The 15,141-nt window shown below is 41.3% G+C and overlaps 1 pseudogene; it reads right to left on the bottom strand.

Moving 5' to 3' along the window:
* LOC122940393 overlaps nt 1-15,141 on the bottom strand; it is a 459,251-nt pseudogene that overhangs the window by 174,510 nt on the left and 269,600 nt on the right.

Below are 15,141 nucleotides of genomic sequence, written 5' to 3'. Positions count from 1 at the left end.
GGCCCAGATGCGTGAGAAGAAGTTTGAAATCAAAATCTGTAAAAAATGACCGGTGAAATCCGAAAGGTGCTCTTTGGAATGTGTGCCCCTTTGCCCACCTAGGCTGCAAAAAAGTGTCACACATCTGGTATCGCCATACTCAGGAGAAGTTGGGGAATGTGTTTTGGGGTGTCATTTTACATATACCCATGCTGGGTGACAGAAATATCTTGGCAAAAGACAACTTTTCCCATTTTTTTATACAAAGTTGGCATTTGACCAAGATACTTATCTCACCCAGCATGGGTATATGTAAAATGACACCCCAAAACACATTCCCCAACTTCTCCTGAGTACGGCGATACCACATGTGTGACACTTTTTTGCAGCCTAGGTGGGCAAAGGGGCCCACATTCCAAAGAGCACCATTAGGATTTCACCGGCCATTTTTTACAGATTTTGATTTCAAACTACTTCGCACACATTAGGGCCCCTAAATTGCCAGGGCAGTGAAACTACCCCACAAGTGACCCCATTTTGGAAAGAAGACACCCCAAGGTATTCCGTGAGGGGCATGGAGAGTTCCTAGACTTTTTTATTTTTTGTCACAAGTTAGTGGAATATGAGACTTTGTAAGAAAAAATAAAAATAAAAAATTAATCATATTCCGCTAACTTGTGACAAAAAAAAAATTCTAGGAACTCGCCATGCCCCTCACGGAATACCTTGGGGTGTCTTCTTTCCAAAATGGGGTCACTTGTGGGGTAGTTATACTGCCCTGGCATTCTAGGGGCCCTAATGTGAGGTAAGTAGTTTGAAATCAAAATGTGTAAAAAATGACCTGTGAAATCCTAAAGGTGCTCTTTGGAATGTGTGCCCCTTTGCCCACCTTGGCGGCAAAAAAGTGTCACACATCTGGTATCGCCGTACTCAGGAGAAGTTGGGGAATGTGTTTTGGGGTGTCATTTTACATATACCCATGCTGGGTGAGAAAAATATCTTGGCAAAAGACAACTTTTCCCATTTTTTTATACAAAGTTGGCATTTGACCAAGATATTTCTCTCACCCAGCATGGGTATATGTAAAATGACACCCCAAAACACATTCCCCAACTTCTCCTGAGTACGGCGATACCACATGTGTGACACTTTTTTTTGCAGCCTAGATGCGCAAAGCGGCCCAAATCCTTTTAGGAGGGCATTTTTAGACATTTGGATCCCAGACTTCTTCTCACGCTTTCGGGCCCCTAAAATGCCAGGGCGGTATAAATACCCCACATGTGACCCCATTTTGGAAAGAAGACACCCCAAGGTATTCAATGAGGGGCATGGCGAGTTCATAGAATTTTTTTTTTTGGCACAAGTTACCGGAAATTGATTTTTTTTTCTTTTTTTCTCACAAAGTCTCCCTTTCCGCTAAATTGGGACAAAAATTTCAATCTTTCATGGACTCAATATGCCCCTCACGGAATACCTTGGGGTGTCTTCTTTCCGAAATGGGGTCACATGTGGAGTATTTATACTGCCCTGGCATTTTAGGGGCCCTAAAGCGTGAGAAGAAGTCTGGAATCTAAATGTCTAGAAAATGTTACGCATTTGGATTCCGTGAGGGGTATGGTGAGTTCATGTGACATTTTATTTTTTGACACAAGTTAGTGGAATATGAGACTTAGGCCTCTTTCACACTACCGTTTTATTTTTTCCGTTTTGCGGTCCGTTTTTTGCGGTCCGTATACGGTCCGTATACGGAACCATTCATTTCAATGGTTCTGCAAAAAAACGGAATCTGTTCTGTATGCATTCCGTTTCCGTATTTCCATTTTTCCGTTCCATTGAGAGATAGAACATGTCCTATTATTGCCCGCAAATCACGGTCCGTGGCTCCATTCAAGTCAATGGGTCCGCAAAAAAACGGAACACATACGGAAATGCATCCGTATGTCTTCCGTTTCCATTCCGTTTTTTCTGAACCATCTATTGAAAATGTTATGCCCAGCCCAATTTTTTCTATGTAATTACTGTATACTGTATATGCCATGCGGAAAAACGGAACAGAACAATGGAACCACAACGGAAGCAAAAAACGGAACAACGGATCTGTGAAAAACGGACAGCAAAACACTGAAATGGATATACTGTAGTGTGAAAGAGGCCTAAGTAAGAAAAACCAAAAAAACAATTTCCGCTAACTTGGGCCAAAAAAATGTCTGAATGGAGCCTTACAGGGGGTGATCAATGACAGGGGGGTGATCAGGGAGTCTATATAGTCCCCCCTGTCATTGATCACCCCCCCCCCCCCGTCAGGCTCCATTCAGACGTCCATATGCGTTTTGCGGATCCGATCCATGTATCCGTGGATCCGTAAAAATCATACGGACGTCTGAGTGGAGCCTTACAGGGGGGTGATCAGGAAGTCTATATGGGCGATCACCCCCCTGTAAGGCTCCATTCAGACGTCCGTATGCGTTTTGCGGATCCGATCTATGTATCCGTGGATCCGTAAAAATCATACAGACGTCTGAATGGAGCCTTACAGGGGGGTGATCAATGACTGAGGTGATCAGGGAGTGTATATGGGTGATCACCCCCTTGTCATTAATCACCCCCCTGTAAGGCTCCATTCAGACGTCCGTATGTGTTTTGCGGATCCGATCCATGTATCCGTGGATCCGTAAAAATCATACGGACGTCTGAATGGAGCCTTACAGGGGGGTGATCAATGACAGGGGGGTGATCAGGAAGTCTATATGGGTGATCACCCCCCTGTCATTGATCACCCCCCTGTAAGGCTTCATTTAGACGTCCGTATGTGTTTTGCAGATCCGATCCATGTATCCGTAAAAATCATACGGACATCTGAATGGAGCCTTACAGGGGGGTGATCAATGACAGGGGGGTGATCAGGAAGTCTATATGGGTGATCACCCCCCTGTAAGGCTCCATTCAGATGTCCGTATGTGTTTTGCGGATCCGATCCATGTATCCGTAAAAATCATACGGACGTCTGAATGGAGCCTTACAGGGGGGTGATCAATGACAGGGGGGTGATCAGGGGTTCATAAGGGGTTAATAAGTGACGGGGGGGGTGTAGTAGAGTGGTGTTTTCTGGTACTTTACACAGCTACCTGTGTCCTCTGGTCGTCGATCCAAACAAAAGGGACCACCAGAGAACCAGGTAGCAGGTATATTAGACGCTGTTATCAAAACAGCGTCTAATATACCTGTTATGGGTTAAAAAAAATCGCATCTCCAGCCTGCCAGCGAACGGTCGCCGCTGGCAGGCTGGAGATCCACTCGCTTACCTTCCGATCCTGTGTGCGCGCGTTCACAGGAAATCTCGGCTATCGCGAGATGGCGCGTATATGCGTCGTTGAGCGCACAGCTGCCGCCTCCGGACCGCAGATCTGCATTAGGTGGTCCGGAGGCGGTTAATAAAGGAATTAAGCACGATTACTAAATTTAAAAGCGTTGATAAATGGGAAGTGGATATAGGGAAAATCAATTCACTACAATGGCGCGAGATATATCAAAATATTAAGAAGTCCTCTCTTTCACGTCAACATCGGTTGACACAATTTAAAATAGTACACCGATTATATCTCACTCAGGGGCTCCTATCCAAAATGTATAAAATAAAAAGGCAAAGAATTCTGCTGCCTGAAATGTTCCTTTTATGATGCTGGATATGTCCATATGCTATGGAGCTGCCCGTTTATTAAGACTTTCTGGCAAAAGATATATCAGAGTATGGGGTCAACAACTGTAAACAGCCCCCCTGTAACTATTGAAACCGCTATACTCAGACTTTTTCCCCCAGGAATTTAAACCTAAAGCACTAAAAAGTGAACAGATTTGGTGGTTAAAAGGACTCTTATTGGCCAAGGTAGTAATTATGCAGAACTGGATGTCTGATAGGGCCCCTACAATACAAATATGGGAAAGACTAATGCAAAGGGTTAAAGAATTTGAGCTTATTAAATACAAAGGGAAGAACCGTCGGATATAGCGGTATACTATACTACTGAAGTGGAACTGACTGTCATATAATTCTAAAGTTAAACTCAACAGTCAACATTCTTAATTACAGTGGCAGGTACTCGCATGCACTGGTACAAAAGGCAAATATGGATCTATGAGTATCTCCCGTTACTTCTTCTTTTTCCACATTGCCTGAATGAGGATGGGATAGTAGTACATAAGGCCGAAAAAAGACATTTGTCCATCCAGTTCGGCCTGTTATCCCGCAAGTTGATCCAGAGGAAGGCAAAAAAAAAAAAAAAAATAACACTGTGAGGTAGAAGCCAATTTTCCCCACTTTAGGGGAATATAAACTTCCTTCCCGACTCCAATCAGGCAATCCGAATAACTCCCTGGATCAACGACCCCTCTCTAGTAGCTATAGCCTGTAATATTATTACGCTCCAGAAATACATCCAGGCCCCTCTTTAATTCCTTTAGTGAACTCCCCATCACCACCTCCTCAGGCAGAGAGTTCCATAGTCTCACTGCTCTTACCGTAAAGAATCCTCTTCTATGTTTGTGTACAAACCTTCTTTCTTCCAGACGCAGAGGATGTCCCCTCGTCACAGTCCTGGGAATAAATAGATGATGGGAGAGATCTCTGTACTGACCCCTGATATATTTATACATATTAATTAGATCTCCCCTCAGTCGTCTTTTTTCTAAAGTGAATAGCCCTAATTTTGATAATCTTTCAGGGTTCTGTAGTTGCCCCATTCCAGTTATTACTTTAGATGCCCTCCTCTGGACCCTCTCCAGCTCTGCTACGTGTGCCTTGTTTACAGGAGCCCAGAACTGTACACAGTACTCCATGTGTGGTCTGACTAGCGATTTGTAAAGTGGTAGGACTATGTTCTTATCACGGGAATCTATGCCCCTTCTGATGCAACCCATTATCTTATTGGCCTTGGCAGCAGCTGCCTGACACTGTTTTTTGCAGCTTAGTTTGCTGTTTATTAAAATTCCTAGATCCTTTTCCATGTCAGTGTTACCGAGTGATTTACCATTTAGTATGTACGGGTGACTTGCATTATTCCTTCCCATGTGCATAACCTTACATTTATCAGTGTTAAACCCCATCTGCCACTTATCTGCCCAAGCCTCCAGTCTATCCAGATCCCTCTGTAGTAGTATACTATCCTCATCAGTGTAAATTACTTTACACAGTTTAGTGTCATCTGCGAAAATTGATACTTTACTATGCAAGCCTTCTACAAGATCATTAATAAATATATTGAAGAGAATAGGGCCCAATACTGACCCCTGTGGTACCCCACTAGTGACAGTGACCCAATCTGAGTGTGTACCATTAATAACCACCCTCTGTTTTCTATCATTGAGCCAGTTACTTACCCACATACAGATGTTTTCTCCCAGTCCGAGCATTCTCATTTTATATACTAACCTTTTATGCGGTACAGTGTCAAATGCTTTGGAGAAGTCCAGATATACGACATCCATTGATTCGCCGCTGTCAAGTCTAGAACTTACCTCCTCATAGAGGGATGTACCCGTCTCCTCTGTGACAGCCGTGGCCCAGGCTCTGGGAAGGGGGGTGGTTTGGGAATAGACTTCTTGTTTACGGGAGAAAATAGGCTGGTACTACTTTGATGGACATCTTATTACTATAGGTTAACGGGTCTTAATAGATGAATGTATTATATTTATATATTTTGTCCTGTAATTGGATTTTACTATATTGGGAGATACGGAAGATAAATATATTTTGTCTTCTTTTTTCCATATATTTGTATACTGTTTATTATTGTAAAAATAAAATAATAAAAAAAAAAAAGGAAGAAAGTGAACAACTTTACGCCGATCTGATCGGTGTAGCGTTGTCACGATACCAAAATTTGTATTCAGTTTCGATTTGGCGACAACATTTTTAATTTGGCTCCTAAATTTTTCATTTCAATGGCTACTAGGTATTTTTTTTAGTCTGGAGCACTGAGGGTGGAATAGTTTTTTTTTTGTTTTGTTTTTTTCTCTCACCAAACATTTGTGTTTAGAGGAGATATATATATGTGTGTATATATATATATATATATATATATATATATATATATATATATATATATAAAAAACACACCTTAGTTTCACTTTTAACTAGATCTGTCCTTTGATTGCCAATATTCATTTAATACAGGAGACCATGTTTGTTTGGGGAGCTCTCACATCGCTCCCAATTTCGTAAAGTTCGGGTTCGTATCGAACTTTAGGATTTTTGGACCCCGAACATTTCAGTAAAAGTTCAGGTTCGGTGCTTTTTAAAAGGACAATCAACAAGTGTTTAACTTAGAAGCCATCACAGCCATGCCTACTAATGGCATGGCTGTGATTGGCCAGTGCAACATGTGACCCAGACTCTATATAAGCTGGAGTCACGTAACGCTGCACGTCACTCTGCTGTTACTAGTGTAGGGAGAGGATGCTGCTGGTGATTTCAGGGAGAGAATAGGAGAGAATCTTTGGTTCAGAATGTGAATCTAACTCAGCAATCAACATACATTTAGTTGTGTGGGTGCAGGGCACAATCTTTTTACCCTGCCCTGAGCCCAGTGACTGAGAATAAATAACTTTTATCCGTCTGTTAGTTAGGTGGGCGGCGGCGGCCATTTTATGCAAGCTCAGTGCACCAGCACTGCATCTGAGCTGTTGTGACATTGAAACCCAATCTTGGAAAACTGCACTAATAATCTGGTTGTAAAAAAAAAAAAATCACCCTTTTTTGGCAATATACAACATCTGGTGCATTTTCAGGATTAGTCAGTGTGCAATTTAAGGTAGAAATAAAGCCATAATGTTCTGTTTTGTTTTTTTTAAAACACCCTTTTTGTGCAAAATACATTATTTTGCGGGATGTAAAATAATGTATTTTGCACAAAAAGGGTGTTTTTAAAAAAAGAAAAGAAAATGATGGCTATATTTCTACCTTAAATTACACACTGACTAATCCTGAAAATGCACCAGTTGTATATTGCCAAACAAGGGTGATTTTTTTTTTACAACCAGATTATTAGTGCTGCATCTGGACGTGTGAAATTCAAATGTTATATACAGCTTTCATATTCTGTTAGTAAAAAAAAAAAAACCACTTTTTTGGCAATATAAAACATCTGGATTAGTCAGTGTGCAATTTAAGCTAGAAATACAGCCATAAATTTCTGGGGTTTTCAAAACACTTTTTTTTTTGCTAAAATCCACTATTTTACAGATCTGCAAGTGTGAAATTCAAGTTTAATATGTACAGCTTTCATATTCTGTTAGTAAAAAAACACTTTTTTGGCAATATACAACATCTGGATTAGTCAATGTGCAATTTAAGCTAGAAATACAGCCATAATTTTCTGGGTTTTTAAAAAGACACTTTTTGCCAAAATACACCATTTTACAGCCCTTGCAGCATCAGCACGTGTGAAATTCAAGGGTTATATTCAGCCATCAAACAAACACACGATTGGAGAAAGAAAGTTTATTTTTCAACCTTTGCTGCATGTCATTGTGAGATACACCCTTTAGATACAGTGGTTCTATTCTGGTATTTGAAGTATAGCATTTTGGGCATAAATATTTTATTGCGGCCTAGTGTGGGTCAGGGCGTGTGAGAAACACCCTTTATATACAGGGGTTGTATTCAGTTATTTGAAATACAGCCATTTTGAACAAACAAATTTAATTGAGGCCTAGTCTGGATCAGGGCGTGTGAGATACACCCTTTATATACAGGGGTTCTTTTCAGGTATTTGAAATACAGCCATTTTGGGCACAAATCTTTCATTGCGGCCTAGTGTGGGTCAGGGTGTGAGAAAACCCTTTGTATACAGGGGTTATATTCAGTTATTTGAAATACGGCCATTTTGGGCAAACAAATGTAATTGCGGCCTAGTGCGGGTCAGGGCGTGTGAGATACACCCTTTATATACAGGGGTTATATTCTTCTATTATTTCCCGCCACCCATGATCACAATGGTAGGTGAATATCACGAAGACGTGCACACGCCTACACACGAACTGACTGACAGGGGTCATCCCCTGCAACTTCTGGGTCTCCAAATTGGGCACATGGCCTGAGCTTGCCCTTTACCCCTTGGAGGTTGCTGGCCTGCCCTGCAGCCAGTGTATTGTCTGAACGTGTGTTTAGCACGGCAGGGGGCGTTATCACAGGCTATATTTCCCAATGTTTTGGGGTGTACCCTAATTTAAAAAATAAATTTAAAACCAAAAAGCAGTGTAGGCTACCTCCTCCACTTCCACATCCACCGCCTCCTCAACCACCTACTTCATATGGACCTCGTCCTCCTAGATCAAGATTAGAATTTTTGGATTTTTACATATTTTATGTATTTTAAAGTGATTTCCCTATCCACATTTGTTTGCAGAGCACTTGCCATGCTCTTAACCACATTTTGATGCCATTGACAGCCCTTTAGCCCTTTCCAAGACATTTTTACAGCCATTTTAGTGCTCAAAAGTTCGGGTCCCCAATGACTTCAGTGGGGTTCGGGTTAGGGGTCAAGTTCGGGTCCCGAACTCAAACTTTTTTGTGAAGTTCGGCCGAACCCGTCTAACCCGAAACACCCCGGTGTCCGCTCTACTCTAGTCCCAATCATCACTCCAAGCCCTCAGTTACCACTGGTAACTGAAAGCAAGGCGTTGTTTTATCTCTCTGTAAAAAGGAGTATCTGAAGGAATAAAGCCAGTTAGTGACCACTATAAAACTCATAAGGGAGGTCACTAACAGGCTAAGCATGACGATGGCTTCTCTTATATGTGGGTATTGTGATGATTAACAAGAGATGCTTTATGGTTGAAACACATATCACATTCTGAACATGAAAATGGCTTCTCCCCTGTGTGAATTCTCTGATGTCTATCAAGACCTAATTTACTGTTAAAACATTTCCCACATTCTGAACATGAAAATGGCTTCTCCCCTGTGTGAATTCTCTGATGTACAACAAGAACTGAATTTCTGTTAAAACATTTCCCACATTCTGAACATGAAAATGGCTTCTCCCCTGTGTGAATTCTCTGATGTCTATCAAGACCTAATTTACTGTTAAAACATTTCCCACAATCTGAACATGAAAATGGCTTCTCCCCTGTGTGAATTCTCTGATGTATAACAAGATCTGATTTATGGCTAAAACATTTTTCACATTCTGAACATGAAAATGGCTTCTCCCCTGTGTGATTTCTCTGATGTTGAACAAGATATGATTTACGGTTAAAACATTTCCCACATTCTGAACATGAAAATGGCTTCTCCCCTGTGTGACTTCTCTGATGTATAACAAATTCAGATTTCTGGTTAAAACATTTTCCACATTCTAAACATGAAAATGGCTTCTCCCCTGTGTGAATTCTCTGATGTGCAACAAGAAGTGATTTATGGTTAAAACATTTTCCACATTCTGAACATGAAAATGGCTTATCCCCTGTGTGATTTCTCTGATGTTGAACAAGAACTGATTTCTGGTTAAAACATTTCCCACATTCTGAACATGAAAATGGCTTCTCCCCCGTGTGATTTCTCTGATGTATAACAAATCCTGATTTACTCTTAAAACATTTTCCACATTCTGAACATGAAAATGGCTTCTCTCCTGTGTGATCTCTCTGATGTATAACAAATCCTGATTTACTCTTAAAACATTTCCCACATTCTGAACATGAAAATGGCCTTTCTCCTGTGTGATTTCTGTGATGGAAAAGAAGATGTGAATTTTTGTAAAAACATTTCTCACATTCTGAACATGAAAATGGCTTCTCTCCTGTGTGAATTCTCTGATGTATAACAAGATCTGGTTTACGGTTGAAACATTTCCCACATTCTGAACATGAAAATGGCCTCTCTCCTGTGTGTTTTCTCTGATGTGTAACAAGAAGTGATTTCTGGTAAAAACATTTTCCACATTCTGAACATGAAAATGGCTTCTCTCCTGTGTGAATTCTCTGATGTATAACAAGACCTGGTTTACGGTTGAAACATTTCCCACATTCTGAACAAGAAAATGGCTTCTCTCCTGTGTGAATTCTCTGATGTAGAAGAAGATATGAATTCTTGTTAAAACATTTTCCACATTCTGAACATGAAAATGGCTTCTTATTTACGTGACTTTTATTCTGTGTTACAGTCTGTGATGAATCAGAAGATTGGGCCTGTTTAAAAGATTTAAACAATGCATTCTTGCTGTGATTGGATGAGGGTATATCTTGCATATTGGCATGCTCTTCAAAAGTATCTTGTGTGATAACACAATCATCTACTTTAAAATTTGAAGATACCAGATGTTTCTCTAAGTTCCTGGTACAGTCATCTGCCAAGAATAAAACACATTTTATTATTGATGAATAACATTAAAATTGTATTGAAGCTTTATAACTTTTCCATATAAAAATCCACAGAAAGTACAAGACATGGCACACAAAAAGTGGTGGCCAAACAGACCACAATCTAATAGTAGACCGAGGGGCATAACTAGAAAACGCTGGCTCCCACATTGAGCAACTTCCCTGCGACCCCCAGCCAGTCAGTCATTTCAAAGATATATAAATAAAACATTTCCTAGCGCTGGACAAGAGGCGACAAATCCCCCCTTAGTGCCCCACACAAAAGTTATCTCCCATTAGTGTCCCTTTCAGAGTGGAATTCCCCCTTAGTGCCCTCTTCACAGTCCTGATGCTCCCTAAGTGCCCACTCCTAGTAGAATGTCTTGAGGTCTCCAAACAGTAGTTATGCCCCCTAAGTGCCCCCACACAGTAGTTATGCCCCCTTTGTGTGCCCCCTGACACATCATGCTCTTCACAGCAGCAGGCAAATATCTGGTGTTCAGTAGTGAGATTTTTTTTGTATGAGCTCTTAAGGCTACAAAAAAGCCCTAAAAAACGGACACACAGTTTTTCATAACCATTTTTCGCATCCCTTTCTTGGTCGTCTGGATGTTTTGCATTCATTTTTAACAGCCATTATTTGAGGATGATTTAGATGATTTTTATTAGCTTTTTTTAAATTTAATTACCAACCCCTGCAGTATTATTATTTATTATAGTGCCATTCATTCCATAGCGCTGTACATATGATAAGCGGTGCACATACATAATACAGACAATTGTACTAATCATAAACAAGATGAGTTACAAACTGGTACAGAAGGAGAGAGGCCCGTGCCCGTGAGGGCTTACAATCTACATGGTATGGGAGAAGGACACAGTAGGTGCGGGTTGAGTTGGTCATGGCGGTATAGAGGCAGCAGGGTCACTGGTTGTAGGCTTGTCTGAAGAGGTGGGTTTTCAGGTTTCTTTTGAAGGATTCCACTGTAGGTGAGAGTCTGATATGTTGGGGTAGCGAGTTCCAGAGTATGGGGGATGCACGGGAGAAATCCTGGAGTCGATTGTGGGAAGAGGCAATAAGAGGAGAGGAGAGAAGGAGGTTTTGTGAGGATCGGAGAGTGCGTGTGGGGGTGTATCAGGAAAGTAGCTCGGAGATGTAGGGAGGGGACAGGTTATGGATGGCCTTGTATGTATTTGTAAGTACTTTGAAGTGAATTCGTTGGGCAATGGGGAGCCAGTGAAGGGATTGGCAAAGGGGAGAGGCAGAGGAGTAATAAGGTGAGAGGTGGATTAGTCGGGCAGCAGAGTTGAGGAGAGATTGGAGGGGTGCGAGAGTGCTGGATGGAAGGCCACAGAGGAGAATGTTGCAGTAGTCTAGGCGGGAGATAATGAGGGCATGTACAAGTATATTTCGCAGATTTAAAGTTAAGGAAAGCGCAGATACATAATGTCTTGCATAGAGGCCCCAGTTAGTAATAATGTTCCCCAGGGTGGCCCCCATCAGTAATAATTAATCATCCACTTGCAAGCGCAGAGACAGTCGCTCTTCATTTGGTGCTAAAGAACCTACACTCTCAGTAAGATGATGTCACCATGCGCTACTAAGCAATAATGCTGGAGAGCATGGTGATGTCATCACGTTGGTAGCACAGATCCTTCAGCACCAAGAGAGACTGCCTCTGTGTGTGCAAGCGGATAAGGCAATTTATTTTTATTTACCATTTTCCACTAGTGTACCCATTTTAAACGGCCATAACAGGGATGCACTCCTGTCTAAATGGCCAATAAAAACAGTCCCATTGATTTACATGGGGTCTATCTGGCAGAGAAAACGGCCACAAATAGGACATGTCCCATTTTTCACAAACTCTATTCAGTCGCCTTAAAAGAAAATGTGAATAGCGCCATTGACTTCAATTCATTCTAAAAACAGCTGTGTGCAATTTTTCACTGTTGTGTGAATGTAGCCTTATCCTGCAGCCTTTCCCGATTACACAACTACATATAGCGCCAAAGAGTAATCCTGTGACCCGAACATCATCACTGCAGCTAGGACACTGTGCACACCGAGGTCTCTTCTAATCTCAGTCCTGTCACTCTCAAGTAAACAAAACTGCATGGCCCACACCATAACAGCTTCCTTTTTTTTTCATGCATTTATATTAAAATGGTTGTCTCATCTGAGAGAATGGGGTCAGTTCACTAGGATATGCCCCTATTGTCTGGTAGGTGTGGGACCGACTGCTGGGACCTGCATCTATCTCCTAAACAGAGCCCCGAAAGAGGCGGAGGGTGCACTGTGCATGCGCAGCACTGGATGGGCTATTTCTGTCAGGCCCATAGAAGTGAATAGAAACAGTGGCCGGTCATGCACAGTGCGATCCCATTCACTTCTATGGGGAGAGAGCTTGGTGGTGGCCAGACCAGAGTCCTCCAGCCACCACTTTGGCCCGCTCTGTTCTAGATATAGGTGGGGGTCCCATCGGTTGGACCCGCACCTATTAGACAATGGAGGAGGCATATCCTAGTGATATGCCCCCATTGTCTCAGATGAGGCAACTCCTTTAACCCCTTACTGTTCAGCCCGTTTTGGGCCTTACTGACGAAGCGCTTTTCTTCCTTTTTTCATCGTCGCGTTCCAAGAGCTATAACTTTTTAATTTTTCCGTCTATATAGCTTTATCAGGGCTTGTTTTTGCGGGACAAGTTGTAGTTTTTAATAGCGCCATATTTGGGGTACACATAACTTTCTGATCAAATTTTATTACTCTTTCTGTGAGGGAGATGGGAAAAACAGCAACACTGCCACTACGTTTTTACAATAAAATATAATATCTTTATTCTCTGGGTCAGTACAATTACAGTGATACCAACTACATATAGTTTTTATTTTACGTTTTACAACTTTTTAAAAAAAGAAAAAAATGTTTTTGCATTGCTGCCTCCAAGATCCATCGCTTGTTATTACGTTTTTTCGGTGGCAACTAAGAAAAAAATTAGCAATTCTGTTTTATTAAATAAATGAGTTTTTTTTACCACTTAATAGTCCCACAAGGGGACTATAACAGACAGCTTTTTGATGGATTTTAAAATACAATGCATTATCCCTATTCCCTATAGTGCATTGCATTTTAATATCAGTGATATTCTGACATTGACCAGCAGGCTGCGCCAGAGAGGAAATTACTTAAGGCTGGCCTTTGGGTGTGCGGTCCTCCTGTGGAGACACTACTTTAAATTACGGTATATGACTTTTTACGCTTACATTGCATCCATAATCATTGTTGAGCCTTTGATAGGATTTTATCATGTCCTTCTACCACTTATATGTGGCTTGCACATGCACTTTATCATGATATCTGTTGCATTTTACTAAACAGTTATTTACACGATTGATGATATATGTACTTGTAGAACTGCTACTATTTACCTGCTCATTCGCGGTTTGCGCTTGCACTTTTTATATATGCCATTTTTTGCCTCCATTGATTAAGATATCCATATTTTTCAGATTCATGCAATAGATTCTTATCCTCAGGCTCCATTTTTCGTCACTTGTCTTCCCAAACTCTCCCAGGGTTATACCGCACTTTAGTCATTAGTCTGTCATCTCGTACTGTATGTTTTTGAATCATGGATTCCAACAAATATTATTTTTATAGCTTATCAACTCTCAGTGTTCGTTTATAGGTTTGCCTACACGAGGCCCCAGCCAGCCTTCACCCACATTGGCACTCCGCGATCGCATTTACGGGGTGCCGATGGAAGTCAGCACTTTACATGCGGCAGGCGCCACTGCCCGTGGCATGTAAAGTGTTAAACAGCCCGGATAAGCACTCCTGCCAGTCCGGGCTGTTAGAGCCAGGCCCCCACTCCCCGCTGCAAGTAAAGTAGCATCACATCCTAAGGCCCCTTAGGGTGGTCACTAAGGGTTTAACCACTTCAGCCCCGCTAGGTGAAACCCCCTTCATGACCAGAGCACTTTTTACACTTCGGCACTACACTCCTTTCACCGTTTATCGCTCGGTCATGCAACTTACCACCCAAATGAATTTTACCTCCTTTTCTTCTCACTAATGGAGCTTTCATTTGGTGGTATTTTATTGCTGCTGACATTTTTACTTTTTTTGTTATTAATCAAAATGTAACGATTTTTTTGCAAAAAAATGACATTTTTCACTTTCAGCTGTAAAATTTTGCAAAAAAAACGACATCCATATATACATTTTTTGCCAAATTTATTGTTCTACATGTCTTTGATAAAAAAAAAATGTTTGGGCAAAAAAAAAATGGTTTGGGTAAAAGTTATAGCATTTACAAACTATGGTACAAAAATGTGAATTTCCGCTTTTTGAAACAGCTCTGACTTTCTGAGCACCTGTCATGTTTCCTGAGGTTCTACAATGCCCAAACAGTAGAAAACCCCCACAAATGACCCCATTTCGGAAAGTAGACACCCTAAGGTATTCGCTGATGGGCATAGTGAGTTCATAGAACTTTTTATTTTTTGTCACAAGTTAGCGGAAAATGATGATGATTTTTATTTTTTTATTTTTTCTTACAAAGTCTCATATTCCACTAACTTGCGACAAAAAATAAAAAATTCTAGGAACTCGCCATGCCCCTCACGGAATACCTTGGGGTGTCTTCTTTCCAAAATGGGGTCACTTGTGGGGTAGTTCTACTGCCCTGGCAATTTAGGGGCCCAAATGTGTGAGAAGAACTTTGCAATCAAAATGTGTAAAAAATGACCGGTGAAATCCGAAAGGTGCACTTTGGAATATGTGCCCCTTTGCCCACCTTGGCA

The sequence above is a fragment of the Bufo gargarizans genome, chromosome 6 (assembly GCF_014858855.1).
Source record: "Bufo gargarizans isolate SCDJY-AF-19 chromosome 6, ASM1485885v1, whole genome shotgun sequence".
NCBI lineage: Eukaryota > Metazoa > Chordata > Amphibia > Anura > Bufonidae > Bufo > Bufo gargarizans.
This window is presented reverse-complemented; position numbering and strand designations above follow the sequence as displayed.